The sequence below is a fragment of the Lissotriton helveticus genome, chromosome 6 (genome assembly GCF_964261635.1).
Source record: "Lissotriton helveticus chromosome 6, aLisHel1.1, whole genome shotgun sequence".
Taxonomy (NCBI): Eukaryota; Metazoa; Chordata; class Amphibia; order Caudata; family Salamandridae; genus Lissotriton; species Lissotriton helveticus.
The window spans coordinates 941953809-941981346 of record NC_136067.1 but is presented as its reverse complement, the minus strand read 5'-3'; the positions used below and the strand labels follow the sequence as shown (position 1 = coordinate 941981346).

The window sequence follows — 27538 nt, the reverse complement described above, 5'->3', positions numbered from 1 at the left end:
TCTTTGGAGCTATGTTCCCTCTTTTGGGAGTAATCCTTAATGATGTTAAAATTAGACGACTGGCAACAGTTGTCGACAGGTTGTCTGCCAGCACTGCTCAGTCCTTAATGCTGGTAGAAGGAGAGATGCAATCGATAAGGGCAATGGTTCTTCAAAACCGTCTTGCATTAGATGTCCTATTAGCAAAAGAGGGCGGAGTCTGTAAGGCTTTGAAGGTCCAGGAATGCTGCACTTACATTCCAGACAATTCGAAGCCCCTTGAGAAAGTTATTAGGAACATAACTAATATTCACAAGGAGATCGAAGATTTGAGCAGAGAAAATGTCTGGGAAAAGGTGGGTCACGGAATGAGTACAGTTGGAGGGTGGTTTTCCACCTTAGGCAAAAGCTTTGTTTGGTATATTCTAAAGCCTATCATCATAATATTGATCTGTGGGATTATATTGTGGGGATTGGTGAGGGTATTCAAATGGTACATAGCAAGAAGGTCAGAAAGGGCCCAAAGAGAACAGCTGCAGAGATTGGCTGCCATACAAGATAATCAGTACAGGAGTCTGAGGGCTCTGGAAGCGCAGAGAATGCCAGCAATAACTGCAGTTTAAATGTTAGTGATGACCCCGAGAGGTCATCAAAGGGGGGAACTGAGAGAGCGCAAACTGACTTAAATGTATGAGTACATCACACTTACCAGTAGTAAGCACAAATCATGAGGAGAAATGCCATGAGTGCTAATAGTATCTGCAATTATATTATGAATGTATAGCTAATGTAGAGATTTAAGTAGAAGTGGAACTAATACAGAAATGTGTGACATTATATGATTTTATTAGATGTGATTATTTCTGAATCCATGTCGTGTAGCTGCTAAAACATAAGATGGTATGTGGTTAAAAGCAGAACGTGGTAGGCCTCAGGGCCAGAGCTGGAGGGAAAGGGAAGGTGTTTCTTTTCACGACACAGATTGTATTAATGTTTTGGTCATTGCATTAAATAGGCCATGATATATAGAGATGTTTACTAAATAATAGAATAAGAGTATTAACATGCTTTAATTAAATGAAGAAGTTGAATGCTATAGTCATAATGAGAAATATTGTAGGCCTGAAATGTTTTAACGTTGATTTACACGTACATGTCTGGGCTGAGAAATGTTGCAAGCCTTTTTAGAAGTCTATGAGAGTTGGGTTCTTGGCTGCAGATATCTGTCTGCAAAGGATAAGGGGGGATCCAATTATAAATGAATGAATAGAGGTCTGTTCAGTAGACGGCCCAGACATGGAGGAGGGTTCCGGAATGTTTGAGGGGTATCAGCGGGCCGGAGAAGAGTCTGAGAAGCAAGGTCAACTCTAACGTATGAGGCCCAATACAAAGCATCATGGAAAAAGCCAGAAGCTACACCACGTGAGAGGCGTCTCGCAAGGGGCGTCTCAAATGTTGTTGACTGTTTTGTATTAGGGACAGCACCCCTGGGTGGAGTTAGAGCAGATACCTGAGGACCCTTTAGAGAGTGGATGGGTAGGCAGAGAGGGGTCATGACTGGAGAACTATAGGTTTTCACCAAGAGACTTAGAGTGAGTGACTTCCCTTGGGGGTCATTCACTGCTGACACCTTTGTTAGGTTGGGGCTTGGTTAAGTAGGGATACCATCTAGAGCAGGGTAGGGACAGCCTAACCTTTGCGTTTTCCTCCAACCTAAATGAAGGAGAGATATGCGTCTATGCTGATAGCTTTATTATTCTTAGAAATTGTGTTAGTGATTTCTGTTGCTCGTCTGAGGGCTTTCCGAGAGCACATGTATGTAATTGGACCTGTGTATCTCGTGAATCTCATTCTGAGATGCCTGTATTTGCAGCTTATCATATCTTTACAATAAACTTTTGAAAGCTAGAAGTTGTTTGTGATCTTTGGGAGCAGAGTCCTTTATTGGGTGAACTAACTTGGAAATAGGTGCACTTTCTTTCCTCACAGACAGGCAACAAAGGTTCAGTCGACCAGATCGAGGTTTGGATCAATAGATATAAGGTATCGATCAAAATCTCGCCCTTTCACATACACATAACATATACCTACATATATATATAAAATACAGCTCTAAAACAAACCAACACAATCATCCACATCTGCCATAACCCAATCACAGTAATGAATTTCACTAGATACACAAATAATGAAGTGTCCAAGTGTTTATAAATCTTTCTCATATTGATATACACATCCTGATCTGGAAGATAACCCATCCAGCATATATTTCGTTGTATGGATCAAGATATGGCACATGACAGAAATCCCAATAGCCTAATATCATTGTCAATTAATGAGTATAATGCAGCTTAAATGAATGGTGCACTCAGAAGATCTCTCTACGCGCCAAAGGCCATCATCAGGAGAGCCATATTTCATAGGTTTGGATAATACTTACTTCCTGCTTGTAGGGGGTTATGCATCACATAGTCGATGCATCGGGATTAACAAGAGTGGCTGTCTTTCCTCAATAAATGGTAATTAAAAGTTGTTCCTGTGACAAATCTCTGGAAATCGCTCCTGGCCCAGGGATTGAATAACACGCAAGGCTTGAGACAAGTTATGGATCAAACAAACAATTCCTTGTGTCTTTACGCAGCAAGAAGGCAGCGTCCCAGACTCTTTACCCTAATTTCTGATGAATTTCCACCCTTGAAATAGGGTTTGAGTGCCTGTGTACGCGTCTTAAGATAAAGCAAAGAAAGAGGCTGACCGAATTCAATCTAAATACCTTCCAAAAGTGGTGCAGTCCTCGAAGTTCATAGATACTTGTATGCGTGTTTTAGAATAAGACCAGGAAGCTGACTGATGCCGTCCGGTTAGTGCAATTAGTTCCTCCACACGTACTGACCAGTGCCAGCCATGAGAGAGATTGTTCAGGCCTGGTGAAATACAGGCACTGTGAGCATGTCTTTGTGACTATGCGTGTGAGTGAAAGTGAAAGGTAGTCAGTGAAGGAGTGAGCCAGAGTGAGTGAGAATGAGTGATAGGAGCACGTATATGTGAACATAAATGTGAGGGAGGGAGAATGGCAGGGAGTGCAACTGACTGCTACTGTGTGGGAGACTGAGTGAGAGAGGGTGAGACTGAGTGAGTCACAGTAAGATTGAGTAATTCAGAATGATAAAAATGAGTGGGACTGAGTAAACAGAGTGGGTCAGAGTGAGATTTTGTGAGTTAGTGAGACTGCATGAGACTGAGTGAGTCAGAGTGAGAGAGTAAACTTAGTGCAAGAAAGTGTGTTAGAAACCTTCAAGAAGCAGTCCGGTTTGCTTATTAAAATTCTATCCAAGAATTATGCCCCATCACTTTTAAAGGTGGACAGCTGCCACAGATACACAGATTGGTGACTTCACTTGTTTGGACTACAGAACATGTGTAAGATGTGAACTGATGGAAATATCAGAACCATGGGTACAGACCCCCACACAGCAGATGGCACTGTGATGCCATAGTAATAGAAAAATGCGCAGTGTGCAAATTACCTTAATGAAACGAGTAGACTTAATAGGAACCTGACAGAATATTTCACCTTTTGCTCCTCTGCTGGGTTGATTTTATTTTAGTACTAGGCAAAATGTAAGTAATATACGAACATCCATAGGTGATGTGTGAATCAATCTGGTGGTAAACCTACACTAACATGAATAAAATATGTTCAAATTATAGATCAGAAATAACCTATTGCAACTCAGATCGAAAATACACTAGGAAGCCTGTGCCTTTTTGTTGTCTCTTCTGGACATCAGGAAAAAAATCTGTCAAACGGTGCAATACCTTAAAAACACTTGTGAATGATATGTTTATTTCGGGGGGGTAAATGGTATGATGCAAGTTGTAGGAAGGCGCATAATCGCCTGATATCTGTAATTAAAACTAGGGATACTCTGGCAATTAAAGTTGCGAGGGCGGAGTACAGAAAAACCCTTAAACTTGCTAAAATTATATGGGATGATAATCGCTGGCAGGACCTTTATGAGGCCAGTCTATCAGGTAATCAATTGAAATTCTGGCAGGTGGTTAAATGGGGAGGAAGTGGTGATCAGCAAACCCCAACTAACCATGTTTCGGCGGATACGTGGGTTGAGTTTTTCTCAGCCCAGTTTTGCGGTAAGCAAGTAAATGATAATCCCAGCAAGGAGGGAATGTTGCTCCTCCCACAGTTGGTGAACTGTGGTCACGTGGTTTTTAGTGAACACGAGACGGAGATAGCGATACGATTAAGTAAAAATGGTAAAGCATCCGGAATGGACTGTGTCCCAGCAGACCTTTTTAAATATGATATGGAAAATTGGGTGCCGTATATCACTGCCCTGGCTAATGCCATTGCTTTGGGAGCAGATATACCGGTATCTTGGAGAGGGGCAGAGATTCTTCCGGTACATAAGAAAGGTGATAAGTCTAATGCGGCGAATTATCGCCCCATTAGCCTTATAGACGCACTACAAAAAGTAATGGCCAGATTGCTGTTAGGCAGAATTCAGTCATGGGCAAAGGAAGAAAATATTTTGTCCCCACTACAGGCAGGCTTTAGAGCCAACACGAGCACTATCGACCAGGTAGTCAGATTCACCATGATTTACTGGAAGACGGTGCATCTAGGAGGAGGTACATTATACGCTGCGTTCGTAGATTTAAAATCTGCGTTCGACCTGGTCCCTAGAGACAAGATGTGGTTGGCACTAAGTAAAATGGGAATGCCTCCCGATTTATTAGACTTAACGATTAGGTTACACAATCATAACTTTGCGAGAGTGAGATGGGGATCCCAAAGCCAAGTAACGGAGTCATTCCCTGTTACGAGGGGAGTTAGACAAGGGTGCGTCTTGGCACCATCCCTCTTTCTTCTTTTTATTAATCAGGTAGTGGAGTTCCTTTCGTCTGTTCCATCTGATGCCCCCGTATTGGGAGGGACTAAATTCCCACTTTTAATCTTCGCCGACGATACCCTGATTCTGGCTAAAACCCAGGTGGGGTTGCAAACTGCTATTAATAAATTCACGGAGTTTTGTAAACTAAATGATTTGGAGATTAATGTCTCAAAAACTAAGTTTATGGTATTTTCAAAATGCAAACCACGTAAGGGTTACGTTACCATGAACGAAATACCATTAGAGCAAGTATGGGTAATGACCTACCTAGGTGTGTCTATTGATTATAGATTGCGGTGGAGAGAACAGATTGAGGCTATGTGCCTCAAACTAGCTAGATTATCAGGGTGTCTTGTGAAGGAACAGCGTTGCTCCCTCACAAAAAGAGTACTTCCTGCCACGAAAATCTATAAGGCCAAAATTAGTTCGGCCGTTCTCTATGGCTCTGATCTTTGGGGTCATGTTGATCTTGTATCATTAGATAAAATTCAGAACAAATTTTTTAGAAATTTGGTAGGTCTACCGCCCTCAACCCCCGTAATCCCACTATTGCTCGATATGGGCTGCCAATCTCTTAAAAATCAAGCTCTGTTTAGAATGGTTGCTTTATGGAGAAGAATCTGGTCTACCCCAGAACTGACAATGTTTGCTAATGAGCTTCGGGAAGTTCAATTGTCTTTTGGCTCGGGATATATACCTTGGTTCAAAAGCATTAAAACCACCCTCCTTAAGATGGGTCTACCGTTACATTGGTCAGATCCAGGTAATCAATCCTTTCCCTCAAAGATTGAGTTTAAACAGTTATTCTGGTCAGTTGTTAAAACTGATATGATTTCACTTTCAGCTGGTTCTTCATTTACTGGTCTCTTCTTGCTTTATAAAGTAATTCCCCAACTTGAGATGTATTGGGATAACATCACCAAAGGCCTAGATAGAAAACTCTATCATCAATTCAGAGTAGGCACCTTACCAATTAGGGAATTTACTAATAAATGGCAGAATAGTCTGAAAATGTATTGCCCTTTTTGTGTAGATGTTGACGAAACTGAGAGCCATTTTTTATTTGAATGTCATGCCTATCGCGCACCCCGGCGGAAGTGGCTCAAACCAGTTTGTCAACGAACAAGAACACGGGTGTGTAAAGAAGCAATACACATCTTAAGAACGAATACAGCAGAGTGGGTTTCTATTGGTTTGGCAAAATATCTTGGTTGGGCTTGGGTAATACGAGCAAGGTATATCAAAGAAGCAAGCAAGTAGCGTTCATCACTAATTTTATTAGCATTTTTGTAAAACGGAAAATGACTGATTATGATCTGGGACATATTGTCTGATGCATTCGTTAGTCTTAATATTGTGTATAACGGAAACTGTTCTAGATATTGTTGGTATAATTTTCTTGTTAATAACTGCTAAAGGAAAAAATGTATTAAGTGGTTATCTGCTTATATTAAGGTTTATACCTTTGATATTTTGGCTTTTACTGTTTTGGCTTTTGACTTTGATTAATATTATTTTCTTCTTTTTGTTTCTGACAAATTTTATGTATGTATGTTGTGTCTTTTATGAAGGAAAACTTCGAAATAAAGACTATAAAACTGAACTGAACGGATATGTTTATCAGATCATAGATATGTAATAGTGTAGTGCACTTAATTTCTGTGCATGTGCGTCTGGTCATGCCAGTTGCAGGGCATATGGAGATTCATTGTCTCTTGCTGAGCGTGTGAAGGTTAGTGATAGAGTATGTTGGGGCTGGCACCATCTGCTGGTGGGCATGCGGAGACTGTTATTGTTTCTTGCTGGGTATGTGGAGATTAGTAATAAGAGTATTTCCAACAAGTGCACCAAAGCACACCAAGCAATTAGTTGCTTTTATCCCAGATTAGTCAGGGACATCTTAAGGATTTAGGGGGCCCCGGGCCAAACATATTTTGGGGGCCCCGGGCCAAACATATTTTGGGGGCCCCTGTTCAGAATATTTTTTAATTTAATATCCAATTTCAGATCCTCCCCGCCAGCAGCTTCAAACAGGTTTATTATTGTTTTATTTATCAATTTCTAAGTGCCACGTTCTGGGAGCGGGCCATTGCAGGGGCAGTCAAAAGGGGGAGTAGTAGGCACTACTATCAGTGTGCATGTGGGTTTAGGCGGCCATCTCAGACAGGCCAAACCCACATGCATACTGGACTGTCTCCAGCCCGAGCTGCGTTGCTGGGTTAGAGACAGCAGGCAGAAGATCCCAATATCCCTGGGAGCGCAATCGAGGGACCTGGCCAATCCTGAAGCTGCTCTCATTCATGAGAGCTGCTTCAGGATTGGCTTGAGTCCCTAGGAATGGCAGCAGAGCGGGCTGGGTACCTCTGCCAGTAATGGAGCCAAGAGTGGAGCAGAACCGGAAAGGCAACAGGCTTCAGTCAGCAGGAAGGTTTCTTCTTCCTTTCTTGCCCCCCACGCCCCCCCCCCCCCCCCCGGCTGCACCCCTTCTCCCACCCCGCCACTCTGCCCTAACGCTGGCCGCTACAGTACAATTTCAGCTCTTTTATACCCGCTTAGACCAGTTCACTGGCAGTGCACTGACAGGGGCACTGGGCCTAAGCAAAAATTGTGGACCTATGTTCCGAAGATTTAGACTTATTAAGTAAGACAAATTACATGCCTCCAAGATCCAATTCTCCATATGAATTCCTCAAACATAGGAGACCGATCTGCTCAAGGGGAAGAGAATACAGTACAGGTTCACATTGTTGGCGCTGGCGAAAAGGCGAATAGCAATCAGACTGCTGAGGGTGACAGCACCAGATATAAAATCCTGTGGGGGAGACCTGATGGAATGGGCCATTGCAGAGGAAATATGGATGAAAATGGTCCACACAGATGAGTATTATTTGGCCAATAACTTGGAGGACTGGTCATCACTGACCAGCCATTTGATGTGGGAGTGGAGGAGGGACTGGGGAGGCAACTGAGGACACACATACATAGCAACTGGATATGAGTCATGAAGGTCTATGCTATATGATATGTCATGATGTGCATCACAATATGTTTTTGCTTCTATTCTATGCCAAAAGCATAAATAAAAATAATTTTTAAAAAACATAGGAGACAGATTTGAACATCAGTAAACTTAAAAAGAATTCTTTTTAAATACCTAGATTAAGAAAAATGTGGGATGTATTGCAGCCTTTTCAGGGTAATTTAATACTAACTGCAAGCAGTTTTTTAAACATTCCTATATCACAAATCTGACATGTTTTCAATTGGAAAGCATTGTTTCAGGTTTCATATATCTTACCATAGGCTAAGGCATCACACAGGAAATCTGTCACACCCAAGGGTGTAAATGCTTTACAGGCTCCGGTATCAACACCATGAGTTGTAGAGGTCATCCAAAGTTTTTGTGCTATCCCTCTTGTTACACAGTTTGTACAAGTTCAGACCTCAGATAGGTCTCATACACTTTTTACACAGATTTCATAGACTCTAGTTTTATACAGCAGTTCTATCACTTAAGCATCTGACAGCAATGGATCCCTCTAATAACACAGATGTTACAGATGCAGTCCTCTAAGGACTTGGATATGCTTAGGCTACATCAACTTTACATGCTGAAGCATCTGAATGCAAATCTATCCTTCAGGTTACCCATAATGTACAGGCTCAGTTCTCTGAGAGCAAAGGTAACTCCTATCTTAAAGAAATCTTTCTGACTGAGATATCAGACACACAACCTGTAACTTAGTTTACATAAAACTTAAGCCATCAAACAGGAGTACTGTGGTATTCCCTGTACCTCTTACCAAGTTCTCCCAGGCTCAGGCTTCTTACAGATAAAGTATTCGTCAAGGTACAGATTTCTTACAGGTTAGAGTCTCAAAATGAGAGAGAAGAACTATCCTGCAGAGTGATTGCATGCTTAAGTATCAGACAGGAAATTTAAGCATGTATAAAGCTATATTTTAAGTACTAATGTGGTAAAATATCTAGCCAGTGAGTAGATGAATGCTTTTCACTTGTATACAGCGCTCTGAAGATTAGATTATAGCAGACTATTACAGATGTCAAAATTGAAAGCCAGTAACACATTTTCACATTGCAATCAATCCATTTCAATAACCCCAAAATAAGTAAAAGAACCTCAAAATAATTGGCTAGCATTTTTCAAATAGCTTTAAGGGATATACACATCTGGCATGTTTAAGCATTGGTGGAATGCTGAACACAAAACCTTTACGCAAGGGACACATGAACTCAGCAACAGTGCAAGCCTGCATGAGAAACAGAACAGTCAGAGTAGAAACGAAACATCAGAGCTAACATCCTTTGGACAGCACAGGCAGCAGTAGTGCAAAAGACACTCACAAAAAGAACAGGCAACAACAATGTAAGCTTCCTTCAAGCACCAAACAGGCATCACCAGTGAAAGCTTATCTCAGAGACCGAACTGAACAAGCAAATGAAGGATTGCATTTGTGGAGTCCCTCGACACGAGCAATAGACCAGGGAGAGGATGTGGTGCAGCAGCCAGAGCTGCTAACTCAGAAGCTGGGGATCTGGGATCGAGTCTCGGCATCGGCGCAATATCCTGTGACTCTCGGAGAATCACAAAATCTCCCAGTGCCCATGAACAGCGCCTAGATACCCTCACAGGTGATAAAATGTGCTATATAAATCTACAAACAAACAGACCAATATGGGCGGCAGCACGAGCACATGTCCATAAAACACAGAAAAGGCAGAAGCAGGCCTCACGATCAGGCAGAAGCAGGCCTCACTTTCACAAGTACAGTATGGGTAGCTGTACAGCAACTGTCTTCACTCACACACTTACAAACACACACCACACACATACACATACAGCTGGATCCCCACATTGGCAGACACCAAGCAAGCTTCTCTCACACATGTCAGAGTCTCATGAAACAGAGCAGAAAAGGTGTGCACTTTGCTTGTAAGTAGAACAGGATTGAATGTCTTTGTCTTTCCTTGTAGGAATATATTACTGAACAATTTAGCCTTGTAGAAAAAGGTGCTCTTGGAAATTAATCTTTAGGCGGCTTTTGTGATAGTAGAGACCATATGCTTGCTTTATTATTGTTAAAATGTGCTGAAAAATAAAGTAGGTGAGATGTAATATGCAATTGAACCAAATCAATATCTAGCACTCATTAGGTTTAATTGCATGTTCTGCAAGCTTTCACGTGTAACATTCAGAATGCGTGCATCAGAAGGCAGTACAGTGCTGTATTTTGTCAATACTGTGATGCAGCAATAACTCACTAATATTCTTAAAAATAATCTGTGTGACCCCCTTCCATTTCTCATACGGGAGGTACTGTTTCGATCTAAACAAAACTTTTTTATGGTCGTTCCATGTTATTAAAAAAAAGCACAACATTTCTCTACAAAACTTCTGTAAGGAACTCCCACACATCACCCTTACTATAAATAAATGAAAAATCATGGTATTTAAACAATCAACCTTTAAGAACCATTCAAGGGCATCAGGACATGTTTGTCAGGAGAACACTGTTGGCTCAGGCAGACATTTGAGAAGACGGTTAGGGGGCCCCTGAAAGGCTGGGGCCCTGGGCCAGAGCCCACTTTGCCATGCCTTAAAACGTCTCTGAGATTAGTGATATCGCACCAAAATAACACACAATTCTTAATGTAATAGTTCCATTAACAAGAGTTCAGGCAATGATCTATAGAAGTTGATGTGTCAGATTACTCCATTTTATTTCATTCATAGAAAAAGAAGATGGCAGCCGACGCGCGTTTCGTCCTCCTAGACTTTATACCCAAAGTGGGTGGGTATTACAGCACAATGGGAGCACCCATTTAAACAAATGCGCATAAGAAATAAGTGGTTAAACATATACTACTGACTTTTTGATGTGCAGATCAGATAGCATATCCACTGTGTGTGTGTTTTGGTAGTAATAGGTGTATGTTTCATCTGGCACTGTCTGTTGCTGGACAGCAGGATAGTGGCATAAACTGTTTGTTTGCAGTTCGAAGTTGGGTTAACCATGAATGGTCACGTGGAGAGTGGCTATGAATGGTTCTAAACATCTATGGGTAGGTTAAATATGTAATTAGGCACCTGGCCTCTGCCTTTCCTTTTACTGGGCATGTGAATCTATACATACGTGTTACTGGACATAATGCTGCGTGAAAACTGGCACTACCCGTTGTTGAGCCTACAGATTGCCCACACCTATTACTGGGCATGTGAGGTCATGCCACCCATGTTGATGGGCCTGAGAAGGTTTGCCATACTGAAAAGAAGGATAGTGACACCAGCACAACAATAGCATAGCATTGCATATTTTAGAACTGCAATAAGAAGAAATACTTTTAAAGTGACATATCTAAGAACATACTTAGGGTAAGGCTAAACAGAACAAGCATCAGTAATGCCAATAAGTCTGGACTGTCTAGAACAATAGCAAACGGTTTATTCCAACCACTGATGTAGCCTTTTTAGTTGAGCCTCGGCAGCGCAAGCAATGGTCTGCGAAGCATGCTTTTATTCGAGTATGGATTTGAAGCTACGCCCACTCTCCACCCATATTTTTCATTGGCTTGTGTCATTGTCCTTTGTAAATGCTGGCTTCTGATTCATTAATAGGCTTACTAGTCCCTCCTTAGTACCGCTTTGTCTTCATTTGTAACCTCCCATGAAGACTGGCCCTTTTACTTCTGTTGATACACAGTATGTCTTATTTAGTCTGTAAGCACTATTTTCTACATGAGTATTTCATACTGCAGACACGCCATGCTTTCCTGCAACATTCAGGCACCATGCGCACTTTCACTTTCCATGCAGCCCAGGACAATGGCGGCCACTTCTTTCAAGTGAATGAGGTCTCACATTCACAAGAGTTTAAGCTATTGGCATTGTAAATGAGAATGACTTTTATTAATGTATTATTTATCAAAACAGATAAATAAAAGGCATTGTCATTTACAATGCCAATAGCTTAAACTTTCGCCAACGCGAGACCTATTGCATTACAAATGCTTGTTATATATACAATGAAGTACTAGAAGGATATGCAACAAAAAAAAAGAAAACATGCTCACTTACATATGGTAGTACGGTATTTATGTACATATCTTGAACTATATTAAACAATAACTCATGTTAATATTATGCTTTGCTCGTATTGAGTTTAACTTACAACATTATTGATGCCAAAAACCAGCCCAGTACACCCATTTCCTCTTAAGAAAGAGCACTGGCTTTGTGCACTGTTACAAGATATATGCTATCCTGATGCTTATGAGATTGGTCAGGCAAGAGTTAAGTCTAAATTAAAAGAATATTGTTGATGACAATAACCATTCAAATGAGCTAACAACAAAAAGGAAAAGGAACACACTAACTGTTTGGGAAATGCAACAATTTCACAAATGCCTTTTATTCGTTTTTCAAAGAGGAATGCTGCACACAATTACATGTGACTGCTTCCAGAAGCAAGAATGTCCACAATAACTTCCTTTCCAACTATACCACAACATAAGATCAACAAAAAAGCCCAGTATTGCTAAGGCATGTACACATTCTTGCTGCCAGGCGCAATCAAATCTTAGACTCCAGCTCAACGGCGCAATGCCATCTTGCATCATAATTGACAGTGCACTTACCCAATGCCTGCCTGTGGGCGGGGCCGGACTAGGAACAACAACCAGCCCTAACTGATTGCAGCTCGACCTGCCCTGGGAGCGGGGGGGTGCAAGTAAAAATCACCAATACAGCTTTTTTTACAGGGGGCTGATATTGCAGCACTGCTGCAAAACCGGCCCTTAGTGACAAAACCAGCTCCCACGGCCCGAAAACCGACCCTCACCTCACCGGCCGACCGGGGAAACGCCTTGTGCCCGCTACGGCCAGTCCGGCCCTGCCTGTGAGTTGCTTCCAGAACCAACTGTCACTTGCAACCATGAAATAAGTTAAAGGGAACTGACACATTTTCATGCCTCCTGACATTTTAATGACAAACCAATAGCAAAAGGAGACTTTGTGTTTGTATTATTACTATTAATGTGATGCGTTTAAAAAAAAAATACATTATTCAGACAAGACAGATAAAGCTGTATCTAGGCTAGACCCAAAGACGATGACATTCTAAAAATATACCCCAAATATTTGCCACAGTTGTCTTGTTCATCACTACATGCTGGTGCCATGGCAGAATGTCAACAAATCCCATCTTTACATGACTGCATTACTTTCTTTTCTGTCTTGGCGTTTAGATTACAAGTTTTGTTTATGTGAGATAAATTAAGAATTTGTCAAGTAGCTTTTACTTTCACACTAAATAATGAGAATGAGAATGTATTTATGAGGATGGCAGCATGGTGGAAACAATACCATAACTTAAACCGCCTTTATGACACAGTCGATTTTGTTGTTGATTAAAATTTAGAGAAACAGATGGCATAGCAGACAATCTGAAATTCAGCTTAAAGTGAGGCGACTTCCAAAACTCACATGAGTATACAACTGTAAGTGTAAAAATTCACTGTCAGATACGTACAAATCGAATTTTCAGGTATTTTAAAGGCTCAAAAACATGGGTCTTTTTCTTGCGATCTTGTGATTTCCTGGCACACTTTATTTTTCAATAGAATTAAGGCTGCGCTAAATTGTGATTCAGATAGCAACAGTTTGGCATAGTGCCAACTCTGCAGCTTCACAGATTTGTATAACTGCCTCTTTTGTAAAAACTTCGTCTATTAGCAAAACTTTCTACTAGAAAAACGATTTTATTTTTATTTTTCCCTCAAAATAAAAACATTTTAGTTGATTATTTCTCGTTAAACACTCAGGTTTTGCAGGTTTCACCCATAAATCTTTTTCCAAATTTGTGATAATGGGCAATTTAGCAAATTTAAGAGACTGCTGTCATTAAAAAGTATCACTATTGTCACTCACTGTATTGTTCTACTTCCACATGACTTCAGCTCCTCCAGGCTTTTGTTGGAAAAGCTAAATATATTAGGCCAAATGTAACATACCTGGGGTACCACCTACCTATCCCGAGCAGCCACAGCCTCCGCATAGGAGCCCCATACCACCAGGAATGAGCCCAACATATTGATCATCCAGGATTCTTGGTCCCTGCATACATGTCCCCTTTGAAACTTCTGAACATTGCACTAATGTCATACCCTTATTGTTTCTGCCTTAATAATAGGTGGTAGATCTATCTGCCCCTTACTTTAGCCCAGCATCTTTCATTTGCTTGTAAAACTTCTTTAACCACAGCTGAAGGTACTGTCTGTGCATCTTTTAATAAACAGATATTGTTTCACATTAAAAGACACATCAACTACAGTACTACCTACACTAATTATGCGATAGATGCCTTGGCGCATAAGCAGAGCTTGGACTATACAAGTGGTGTTTCTGATTTAAACCAGAAACTGAAATGTGACACTGAAGTCTTTAAGTAAATCAGGCACAGTAGAGGTATGGATTTCCAAAATTTTCTGTAGTCTTCTTGTATTGACATAACTGTATGGTAGCTATCTCTATTATCTATCAATATAGCAATCTATAGCTATACATATATGTATGTGTATACATATATGTATTATATATATATTATATATTTATATATATGTACTGAAAAAGCAAAGGTTAAAATGATAGCGAGAAGTTGAAATAAGGTAACAACTAATGTTTACAGAAACAAAAGACCTCTGAGTCTGAAATTCACCAGTTATAGTTTACTGAGCTAACTATAATCTGTGACCCCGCCATGCACTGCTTATCACCTCACATATTACATCACTAAAGACATGTTGAATGACACCATAATTGACATCACTGATAACATCTTAAATGACATCATTGATGACATCTTACAATCATTGTGACACAGGTGGACAATTTTCTATTCACCTTAATTGGATTACCCTCTTAAAGACCTCGCCTGATCCACAATTTTAAGTTGTACGTGCAAATCACATTTTTCAGGCATTTTAAAGGGGTTTTTTCTTGCAATCTCGTGATTTCCAGGCACACTTTATTTTTCAATGGAATTAAGGCTCCGCTAAATTATTATTCAGATAGCAACAGTTTGGCATAGTGCCAACTCTGCAGCTTCACACATTTGTAAAATTGTCTCTTTTGAAAAATGTCATCTACTAGCAAAACTTTCTACCATAGATGGGTACTAATAAGCTTTATATACTTAACATAGCACTTTGGGCTTTCTTGGGACCTTTTTTGTTTTTTGCAGTAAAGATCTTTGGATATTTGATCTATCTACTTACAATGTCTCTATCTCTACACCTGTTCTTGGTTTTTCTTTGGCTTTTTTTCGTTCTCCACTTTCTTTTTTGTTTTTTTTGTGGTCCAATGATTATTGATATGCTAAGGAGGCTGCTTTGGTTGTATGGACCACTATAACAAAGCGTTAGTCCAAAGGAAAACTCTAAGATGCAGTGTTAACCTAAACCAGGAGGCTAAGAGTTAACCCGGAGATAAAATCTATCTTCCTCTCCCTGGCAGAGTGACCGGGGATAAATAACATCCACCCAAAGGTTCGGTCTATACACTCTTTCTTGGAATTTAAAGCACAACTTGGATGAATGAGGACAAAAAAAAAAAAAAAAAGTTCTACTAGAAAAACGTAACAACTAATGTTTACAGAAACAAAAGACCTCTGAGTCTGAAATTTACCAGTTATAGTTTACTGAGCTAACTATAACCTGTAACCCCGCCATGCACTGCTTATCACCTCACATATTACATAACTAAAGATATGTTGAATGACACCATTAATGACATCACTGATAACATCCTAAATGACATCATTGATGACATCTTACAATCATTGTGACACTGGTGGCCAATTTTCTATTCACCTTAATTGTGTTACCCTCTTAACTCCTTTACCGCGGCGCAAATTCTGCCACGGTGCTGGGGAATTAATGAGTGGGCGTGTTTCAGATGGGCCCCGGCCGTCCTCCACGCACGCCCACTGTGACGTCGGATGGCCGGGGACCGTCCGATGAGCCCAACGGGTTAAAGACTGCGCCTGATCCACAATTTTAAGTTGAGAGGTTGACAGGTATGCATTTGCCATTGTAAATGCACCTTTTGTCAATCCCTATGGTGAATGCTCAGTAGTTTTTTCAAATATACCACGCACAGTCTTCTGCTCCTGGATACCCTCACTGGAGACAAGTAGCACTCTACAAATATACTTATTAATTGATTGGTTGACAATCTTGAAATGGGCATAATGGCATTTAAACTTAGAGCCAAACTTACACCACCAGTATGAGATAAAGTACCTCTATGTTGGACATCCCTACTTTCTACATTATTCAGTCATCTGCAACGCCTCAAAATCTTTAGTGAAATTCAGAAAATATACATGCTCAGCTTATAGAATTTGTATATACCACTGTATAACAACTATTTAACCTGGGCATGTGTCTAGATTTGCATTGGTGGTTCATGTATTATCAAACATAGCTTGCACATTTCTCACTGATTTTTTAGAACAGGCTTTGGCTTTAAGCCACAATCTACTTTCAAACATACCTCTGCAACCCACATCATGGAGTACTTTTTCCACACACTGTGTTACTCATTTGTACACAATGCAACATATAACTTTTAAAATGCAAAATTGCACTTGTCTTCAGGGCTTACGCTATTTACATGCTATCAACCCACACGTGAACATACATGATTCTATACTGTTTATGATTACAGTGTTATCACTGTCATCAGTGATGTCATCAACTATGTCATTTGAGATGCCCATTAGCGATGTTATCAATGATTTAACATGTCATGAGTGATTAAGTATGTCAGGTCACAAGCAGTGCATGGCGGGGGCATAAGCGATTGTTAGCTCAGTAAACTAAATGTAGTGAATTTCAGAGTTTATTTGGTTTTAGATATTACTTTTTACCTTTTTTCAACACCTATCGATAACATCACTATAACTTTTGGATTTTCAGTGAATATATACATATGTACTTCTGCAAATGGCTCTTTAAAAATACATTATGGGCCCGATTACGATGCCTGTCAGATGAGTGTCCGACCGGCATTGATGCGGTAAGGGCCCGGGTGACAGGTAGTAGGCGGTCCTGACCACCAAATCAGGATCCAACCACCATTGAGGCGGTCAGAAACATGCCTCTTTGCATTGAGGCTTTTGCTGCGGCCCTGCGAGCCTCAATACAGCCTTTCTGCCAGCCTTTTCAGGTCAGAAGAATCTACTGTGGTACCTGAATGCGGTCCTACCGACTGCATCATGATGCAGCAGCCTGACTGTGGATGTAGATGTCCTTGGGACCGACACCGGTCCAACCAACATCGTGATCGGCCCCTATGTCTTAAACCACTAAAATCCCACACCTCCACCCACATATTTTACACTCTGTTTTCATGCCTGCATTAACAGCTCAATGATCATTGATTTCAGCCTGCTCTTCAACAGGAGTTTAAAATTCACCAGCTCCTATTCCAACAAAATAGAATTCAAGAGTGCCTGCACTTTTGTCTTGAGTACAAAATGTGTCAGCATTCTAGTTGTTCAGTAGAAATATGTTATGATGCTGCAGTTTTTTACTAGGGAGGTAACTGGCAGACTGCTTCTGGTGTTTGAAGTAGGTGCTTCACTCTGCCGGTCAGATTGTTTTACTAGAATGAATGAGGAAATATTTTTAAATTCATTGAAAATTTGGCCTCATTTTAGCTTTCTAGAGCATTAACCATAAGTTGTATGACAGAAGAAACCCCTCATTTATTACTTTACAGCAGTATCATCTATAGGAATGTATTTCACCTTTAGAGCCATGATTCCACCAAGATGGTGTGCAGGTGTGCCCACTTTTGTCATAAATTCAGTATGTTAGCACTATAGTTACTCATTAAAACTTTGCTGTTACCCTGCAGTTGGTCACTAGGGAGCTAAGTGAGAGACTGCTGCTTGGGTTTGAAGTTTATGTTTGAGTCTGCACATCAGAATGTTTTACTGAAATAGATGAGAAGGATATTTGAGAACTCATAGAAAATGTTTCTTCATTTTAACTTCCTAGAGCACTTCCTAAAGCATTTACCGTAATTTCAATGACAAAATGCCTATCCTCTTTTTGTTAATTCCTAAAAGAAATGCTTACATTTTACAGCTTTGATTCCATCAAGATGACTTCCGGTATGCCGCAGTTTAGTCATAAATGCATACTATTGAGAACTCTAGTTGTTCATTAGTACACTGTTGGAAGCTGCAGTAGAACACTGGTAAATCAACTGACAGGCTGTTGATGCTTTTGGAAGTACATGTTTCACTCAGAATATCAGACTTTATTCTCACATGGCTTAGGAAGATAGTGTGTACTTATTAAAATGTGCTCTAATTTTGCCTTCTGGAGCAACATCCATAACCTCTATGAGAATCATGATCAACATGTTTCATTATTTCCGAGCAAAGAATCAGCTTTATTCACCAGGCAAAATCACCTCAGAACACACCACAATTCCTAAGTTTAGTATAGTACTACCAACAATTGATTTATATTATGACTAAAATCTGTTATCACTTTTTTATGTACTCTTTAGTAATCCTCAAAAAGCTGGCTTTCAATGCAAGCATTTCAATGGGAACCATGTCCCTGAGATCTGTGATGTCTGCCACATAATGTTGTCTAAGTTGTGGCCAGCCAATCAAGGGTCGAGGTTTCCCTTTGGGACCTCCCTGCTCTCCACGTGCCCCTTAGGGTCAAGGTGTGCTCACCTTGCCCTTTTATATGTTTTTAATACATTTTCAGGAACCATGAGCCCCTGCAATAAAGCAAATTCCTTTAAAACTACTAATTGGACTTACTCTAAATAATGAAAAGCACACTTTCTGAGGAAACTTCTTTTTGCAAAATGTGATATAATTCCTTTCAACCACATTTCTGTTTCTGGGACAGAAGTTTACTATGGGAATGGAAACAGGAAATTAACATTTTAGGAACAGCCCTTTTCTTGGCCACTGCTTGCCAGTTTGGCACAAACTTTCCAGGAAGGAGGTAAGGTGGATGGACTTTTTTGGGAAAGTTTTGTGAAGATTCCTCAAACAGCACCACAGTTATGAGCAAAACAATGAATGTTCTTCTACTGTAGTGATCACCACTGTGTGAGATAGATAGATAGATAGATAGATAGATAGATAGACAGACAGACAGACAGACAGACAGACAGACAGACAGACAGACAGACAGACAGACAGACAGACAGACAGACAGATAGATAGATAGATAGATAGATAGATAGATAGATAGATAGATAGATAGATAGATAGATAGATAGATAGAAAGATAGACTATGAAACACGTACATTCTGGTTTTCTGTAATAGCATAATTTTGAGCAAGAAAGACTATGATGATATATATGTTTTCATTTTATGTGACCATTTTATGAACCAAGCTGTCTTTTACCTTTAGCAAAGATGCTTTTTTTCATTTAAAATGTCAAAGGGAAGAACAATGTTTGCCTGTTGATAGCAGAGTTTAGGAAGCCCTTTTTGCAGTGAAAGGAGTACTGCGTTGGAATAGATTGATGTTTCTAGGGTTGGGGGTGAGAAAAACAGAAAGAGAATGAGGGAGCGAAACTGAAAGATCGAAAGAGAGAGAGAGAGAGAGAGAGAGGAGAGAGAGCGAGCACACTGGTCACCCTATACCTGCCCAGAGTTTTGAAGTTCATGGCTGAGGGGTTTCTGTTGTGTCATGAATGCTGGTCTGTGTTCTCATGCCAGTGGTAAAAATAAGAATGAGTTGTCGCGTAATAGAGCATTCTAAGCATCATTTGAGTGCTGCAGATTTCTAAGTCTTTCTTTTGTTTAGATGTGTTTTTACCTCAGTCTGGTGTCATGTCTGAGCTTTTCTGAGTTCCCCAAAATATCAGCTAGCAATTCCACTGACTTGAGTCAATAATACCTGAGGGACCAGCAACCCTGGGGGAGAGGGTAGACTTACCAGCTGATTATGAGTATAACCCTGAAGGTGCTCTCAAAAGTGAGAAATTACCAGGGGAATCAGTAATTGTGTGTGCCCTGATTCTCCTGGTTAAGTCCTCATTTTCCACTTTGTATTTCACCCAGAAACACCACTTGCTGTTGGTATATCATGTCACACCCCATGGAAGATGTAAGGAAATAATACTGAAAAACTGAATACAGGACTTATCTAAAGGGAGGATGTGGTGTTACAGCCAGAACTGCAGATTTTGGAACGATGGAACCAAGTTTGAGTCCTGGCGTTGACTCAACATCACATGATTCTGGGCAAATCACTTAGGGCCTGATTGCAATCTTGGCAAATGGGATACTCAGTCACAAACATGACGGATATCTCGTCCGCCATATTTCAAGATAGGATAGAATGAAATTATAATACGGCGGATGCGATATCCGTAACATTTGTGATGGAGTAACCCTGTCTGCCAAGATCATAATCAGGCTCTTAATCTCCCTGTGCCAAAAAAATAAATGAATCTGACTTTGTGTAATGCCGAAGGGACTCCTGTAATGTGCTCCAATGCACTTGGTTAGAGTTCATGCTATCTAAAACCGCCACAAAAAACTGAAGTAGATGTGTATTTTTTTATTTTACACATTTGTATATAGCGTGAACTTGACCCAAATCGGATATCAGAGCGTTTTACATATCACCAGTTGTGTTACATGAGGACACACTCATTTTGTTTTGTTAGGCACAGGGAGATTAAGTGATTTGCCCCGAATCACAGGATGTTCAGCGTCATTGCCGAGTCTCGAACCCAGTTCCCCGGATTCAAGGTCGACCACCATAGCTGTTAGGCCAACTCCTCTCCCCATGTGTGGCAATGAACACAGAGGGAATCAGCAGAAACATCTTAATACAAAGATGTATCATATGTGAAAAGTTGTGCAGAAGATGAGTGAGAATGATTGTAGAAAGGTGTGAGCATAGTTGCTCCTTTTAAAGTGCCAAGTATCTAAAGAATTTTGTTTCTGTGGTTAGAGGAAAGGTGTAAAATCTCAATAGCGATTCAAAGTTTGTAAATGTGGAGACAACACAGAGTGGAGTAGCAAGGAAAGTAGGTCATTTTAAGGGATTGTCCAATATATGGTCTGGTGGAAGGAAAGTATGTAAAACAGTGAAAGCAGCCAAGAGTTCTGATTGGGCAAAATAAGTAACTTGTTGTTGAGCTTCTCAGGACACGGATGTTTGCTGGCCTGTGTGTGCGTGTGTCTAATGGACGGTTGTGGCATCATGGAACGGTAGGTGGTTGAATGCAGTAGAGATAATTAGTCAGTTGGATGGGCACACATCTCTGCTCATTACAGGGTTCAGTCTTTGCTGTATCTTTTCTGAATAAAGGGCAGTTGGCAATTCACCACGACATTGATGTGCCCTTTTATAATAATTTATACAATTTAAGTATAACTTTAAAGCAAAAGGCAAGCTATACACGTCTTTACTTCACAATACAGAACACATAGGATAGAGGTTCTAGGTACCTACATATTTACATATGCAGGACTACAATAGTTATCAAACAGAGACAGAAACATTTATAAAAGCTGTTTGCTGATCTTGGCACTTTAATTAAACATGAACATTATTATTTCCAGACCATATCCCCTACCGATTTAGATGTCTTAATACTTAGTTCAACCTCTCCACAGGAAGAGGATTTAGATTGCTCTACGTTTAGTAAACAATGCTATTTTTAGCAGCGATCGAACAAAGCACACCTTGGGAATTCATTCCACAACCAAAGCAGCCTCATAGTCACCCACATTGGTCAGAGACAGCATACTCTGTGTCTTTTAAATTACATAAAAACAGTTTAAAACGAAATACATCAACATTAAAGCATTATGCATCCTCGGTTTCATGAAAGGAAAGTAGACAATTACCTACCCTTGCCTTTCTATCTTTATCAGGGCCATTTGTCATTCACATCACAAAACAATCACATTTCCCCGCGCTCTCCAATAAACTACCCACAGACCATCAACCCACCTAAAATATTATCCAGTTTGGCATTTTGGAATTGAGTGAGGTCATCTATTTCAGATAGACTGGGGATTTTGGTTACAAGGGTTTCTTCATCCTAAAAGGCACTATTTTTAATCTCTTCTGACATTATTGCAGTACTGTAGGTGCTTTATCACGACTGTAATGGTGGGGCGGTACACCGCAGTTGAAATTATTATTTCTGTGCGGTATTAATCTATTACCACAATATTATGTGTAAGGCTCTCAGTTTTCAGTTTTTACTATTTTTAAATGCAGAAAAATACAGAAAATTGTTCTTCTTGTGAATGACCCTACATGATGTTTTTCATGAATTCCAGGCCAGCAGCTGAACACATGGGCAGCAGGAGGAGGTAAAAAATAATAGAACGAGATGCCATTAAAAACAGGTATAGCTTAACCTATATTTGTACATAATGGTAATATTTACCTGTGGGTGTAGTGTTTTGTATTTTTGGCTGCCTAATTTCCGAGAATGCGACAGGCATCAAAGTATGAGTGCAGGTTCATCAGTTAAGTAAATGAGGAAATACAGCATTTTATGACTCCATTTTCTCTCAAAACTCAAAATTAATATGGATGAATACCAATAGGATGGGTGAAAAATAAATAGGGAGAAATACAGATGTAAATATAGAAATAAAATACCATAAAATCGGGGTCTCTAATTATAGTTTAGCACCGTAAAAAGGGGGCATAAGATTTTGATGGGAAAATAATGCAGAAGTCCCCGCAGGTTTTACCCATTACCCTGGCGCTTGAATTCTAACTTTATATGGCAGGTAGGACTATGCCTGGGTTTTACCCCAAGAAGTAGATCAGATGATCAGTAAATAATCATGGCCTAAGTGGAATGAAACGGAAGGAGGGTCTCTAAAACACTGCAGATAATATTTATTTAAGGACTTCGAGTAAGAAATACAGCTAAGAAACTTTTAGAAATGTGTGGCATGTCTACCTAAAAATCAATGTAGTAATACATAGGGTCTACAATCTTGTGCCTGAAAATTCATAAATAGAACAATTATTTAAAAATGAACAGCATAAATCAGTGAGCAACAAGTCATGTATTCAACTGTTTTTATTAGCACAATATTACAGCTGAAAACGAGGAAATGCTCATTTCAAAATGGCCATGGCAGGCCCTCTGCCTATATCTGGATCCAGACGAACTCGCCCCAATCACAACCTGTGTGCTAGGAAACACGTGCTCACCACAATGTGCACACTTAAGAAATGCCCTGGCCACCACATTTATGCCCTACTTTTCTGTGTTACTAAGTTAATTCTAACTTACTCTTGTCATCCTCTCAAGCTGTCATTCCCTAACGCAGGGACTCCTGCCTCGAAGTGATTAAATCATGACCAAGAATCATTGCAGATCACACTGCCAGAGCACATCAGGGATATGTGACGTTATCACGCATGCCATTACATCGAATGCTGTTGCAACGCCAATTTTTGCCCCCACTTTCTGTCAGGGGAGCGCTGGAAGTTTGAATAGATTAATTTTCTATTCCAACTCCAGTATGTGCGACAGTAGGGAGGCTGTTGGAATTAAACCCAACACCTTCTACCCACTGCTGCAAACATTTTTCGTTGCAACGGCATGCAAGGTAACTGCATGCATTGTAACGGTTGCATTGTGAAGGCCGCTTCCCACCGGGAATACGTCTACAAGAGAATATTGATGATGTCCGCTCGCTTCTCTGTTAGTTTTTAATGTATCTACCCATCCTTGACTATTTCTTGTCTCTCCTTTCATCCATTTCTGTACTTTCCCCTATATGGGCGGGATACCCGTCACCCCCTCCCAACACAATCCCCAAGAATGGGAAGACGGAAACGGTTCTTGAGCTTTTGGAAGGCGGTGAGGGAGTTACCCTCACCGGCCGTATTTATTAAAATATGAAACAAAAATTAAAACATTAAATTAACAGTTTCATATCATGTTCAATTTCATTTACACATTACGATGCATTTTCTCAAAATCAAATTGTACATCCTAGCATTACGGGCCAACGGCAAGGTCGTAACCGGTGTCAGATCCCTAATACCATAACTCCCCCCTCACTTGTGAGGGGCGGGTGCACAGAGGACTGTACCTCTGTGCCAACTTCCAATTTCCCTTGTCTTAACGGGGGCCCCATATTTACTCGGCGCCATCTTGGTGGTCGTCCGAGGACTCGTGTGAGGTGTCTAGAAGGTAGCGTAGACCCCCCTCCTACCCCACACTGCTTACCACATCCGCCGTCGCGGATGTCCTGGCCCCGGGAAATTCCCAGGAGGGGCCCGTAGCCCCTCCTCCCCAGGGAGGGGCCGATGACCGCCTTCCCTTTCGGCGTCCCCATCCTTAGAGGGTACCGCCTCCCCGTGTGAGGGGCCAATGGCCGCCTCACCCCGGGCGCTCCCATCCATATTGGGTGGCGCCCCACCTCTAGGGATCTTCCAATTACTGCTCACCGATCATGACCTTACCGCCCGACCAGAAAATAAATACGACAGTTTTTAAACTAAAGAGAATAACAGTTATACTGGGCATTTTAAAACATCAACCTCCAATTATGCCATAACAGTTTTTACATTTAGCTGTGATACCTCGCCAGAAAAGAACAACCATTTTATTGTCATATCACAACCATCCCAACTTTTTCGAAACAACCTGAGAAGAGATAATATCCATGTCAATTGACTTTATTGCAATACAAATCGCTGTCATCAGGGGCTGGTGGGTGGGTCAATATTGGCTCCTTGTTCCGTCTCGGGCTCACGAGCAACGAGGAGGTGCAGCTTCCAAGCACAGGAACAAGAGGATGCTTCCTTGGCAAGATGCTCCTTTTATCCTTCTTCGGGAGGGCGTGGACCTTCCCCAACACGCCTACGGGGCGGTTCGAACGGTGTAGGTGTCTAGGACAACCCTTCCTGGGCGGGAAAAAGGCGCGCCCCGGCTACGCCACTACGGGCATACCAGCCAAGCCACGCCTCCCGCCCAAAACGGTTTCCCGGGGGGATCGGGGTACTCCACCATACGTTCGGGGGGGACCGAGTGGTCGCCCCTTTCCATATGGGCGGGATACCCGTCACCCCCTCCCAACACAATCCCCAAGAATGGGAAGACGGAAACGGTTCTTGAGCTTTTGGAAGGCGGTGAGGGAGTTACCCTCACCGGCCGTATTTATTAAAATATGAAACAAAAATTAAAACATTAAATTAACAGTTTCATATCATGTACAATTTCATTTACACATTACGATGCATTTTCTCAAAATCAAATTGTACATCCTAGCATTACGGGCCAACGGCAAGGTCGTAACCGGTGTCAGATCCCTAATACCATAACTCCCCCCTCACTTGTGAGGGGCGGGTGCACAGAGGACTGTACCTCTGTGCCAACTTCCAATTTCCCTTGTCTTAACGGGGGCCCCATATTTACTCGGCGCCATCTTGGTGGTCGTCCGAGGACTCGTGTGAGGTGTCTAGAAGGTAGCGTAGACCCCCCTCCCACCCCACACTGCTTACCACATCCGCCGTCGCGGATGTCCTGGCCCCGGGAAATTCCCAGGAGGGGCCCGTAGCCCCTCCTCCCCAGGGAGGGGCCGATGACCGCCTTCCCTTTCGGCGTCCCCATCCTTAGAGGGTACCGCCTCCCCGTGTGAGGGGCCAATGGCCGCCTCAACCCGGGCGCTCCCATCCATATTGGGTGGCGCCCCACCTCTAGGGATCTTCCAATTACTGCTCACCGATCATGACCTTACCGCCACAGGCCGGATAGTTGACCGGCTATCCGGACCCCCCAAAAACTCCTACTATAGGTCATGGCTACTCAAACTTTTTAACCAAGCTAGGAAGTCCCCTATGAGTAAGACATTTCCTTTTCGGGACAAATGGACCCCATCCTCCAGATACATATGATCCCCCCGAATACATCCATGTGGTACATAATGCAATTTTCTTGAGCGAAACAGTCTACCTAATTTGCTATTAACCTTCTTTACTGAGTGATTCAAAGCTGACACAGAGAGGGCCCCCCGCCACACCTTCCGAGGAATCATGTGTGACCATGCGATCGTGCACCCCGGAACCCTCCTTGCCAACCAGCTTACCGAGGCCAAGATTAACTCAAGAAGTACTCGTCGACCAATGGTCACCAAATCATTGCCCCCAAGATGTACTATGATTACAGACGGCGGTGACCTTGTCCGCCCTAACAAACCCTCCATAAAACCTTGAAACTGGTCAATACAGAGCCCGCCCCTTCCGTGGAAGGTCACCCTGTACCCGTATTCCCCCGCAACGTGAATCATGTCACCTGCTTTGAATACATCCGCGGCGCGCCTCACGTATGAGTGGCCAACGACCCACACCACTCTTTCTTCAGCCGGTGAACTTTGACCGCTGGTCCCCAGGTGTCGGGTCAACAGCACTGACCGCCCCGCAAGGCCTGCTCGTGCAACTGAAAATCAAACAGAAAACAAGAAGCGTGAGTGCATGACATAAGCTTCACAACATGTGCAACCGCACATACCTCTTATAGCAATTCGAGGACCAACGCCCCAATTGCTTCACTTTTTCAACACTCAGACCCCTGGCTGTAGCCTCCGTAGCAGCCCCTATCCGGAAGGAATGGGTCCCAAAATCGCTCGGGTCCAAGCCCGCTGACGCGATTGCCATTGATAACACCCGCTGAAACTGAAACCTCGTCAGTGGGGTGGCATTGGTGTGTCTCAACAAACTCCCTCCCCATGATGCCGCCCTCTGCGCTAAATACTCCTCCACGCATTTTACCGGGCACATGGGAGACTCCGGGATCCGCTGGACTACCACACTGTCCCCGATGGCTTCCTGATCGGTCTTGGAACTGGCTATTGTGACCACCATTGTGTCACCCTTGATCTGAATGTGGTCTCGACACAGACCTCCCCCCGTATCCCACTTATTCCTTGCTACCAGCTCGCTCACCCGCATAGCCCCATGGAATGCTAATGCAAAAGCGGCCCGGAACAGCACAGTCTCTGATTGAGATGAACAAGTCACAGGGAGTACGGACATTAACAGGGACAACCTAGCCAGATCTATCGGGTGCCTTCCATCCACTCTCCGACCCTCAAGGCGTTGCCACCCACGCAACGCTCTTTTCACGAGAAAGGACGATGTGGGGTCCTGGATGCCATGCGCCTGTGCCATGAAGGCAATGGCGGCCCTGTGCCTGTTGGCTGTTGCCAGTGATCGGCCTGCCTGATGTAGTGCTACCAGAAATTGCAGAACAGACTCCTCCTGTCCCCAATGCTCCCCCCCCGTGGAACCCAAAAATGACCAATATGAACGGAACGCTCCTTCATATGCCTTCCTTGTCCTGGGTGCTAAACTCTCTCCCACGAGGTTTTGTAATCCGGGGCACCGAGAGACCAGAGAGCTTCGGGAAATGGTGCCGCCACCAAGTCCGCTGAGGGCAGAAAACCCCTGAAGGCCTGCATATGGGAACGAGAGAGTGCATCAGCTGCCTGGTTTAGTACCCCCGGCACGTGTCTTGCCCTAAAGTGGACATTTAATCTCATACATAGCAGGACAATTTCTTTCAGCTATCTCAAAATC

At 42.1% G+C, this 27538-nt stretch overlaps 1 protein-coding gene across 1 annotated transcript in view; it reads right to left on the bottom strand.

Moving 5' to 3' along the window:
* Positions 1 to 27538, bottom strand: part of PLD5 (phospholipase D family member 5) — a 1381847-nt gene that overhangs the window by 1035520 nt on the left and 318789 nt on the right. The window lies entirely within an intron of this gene.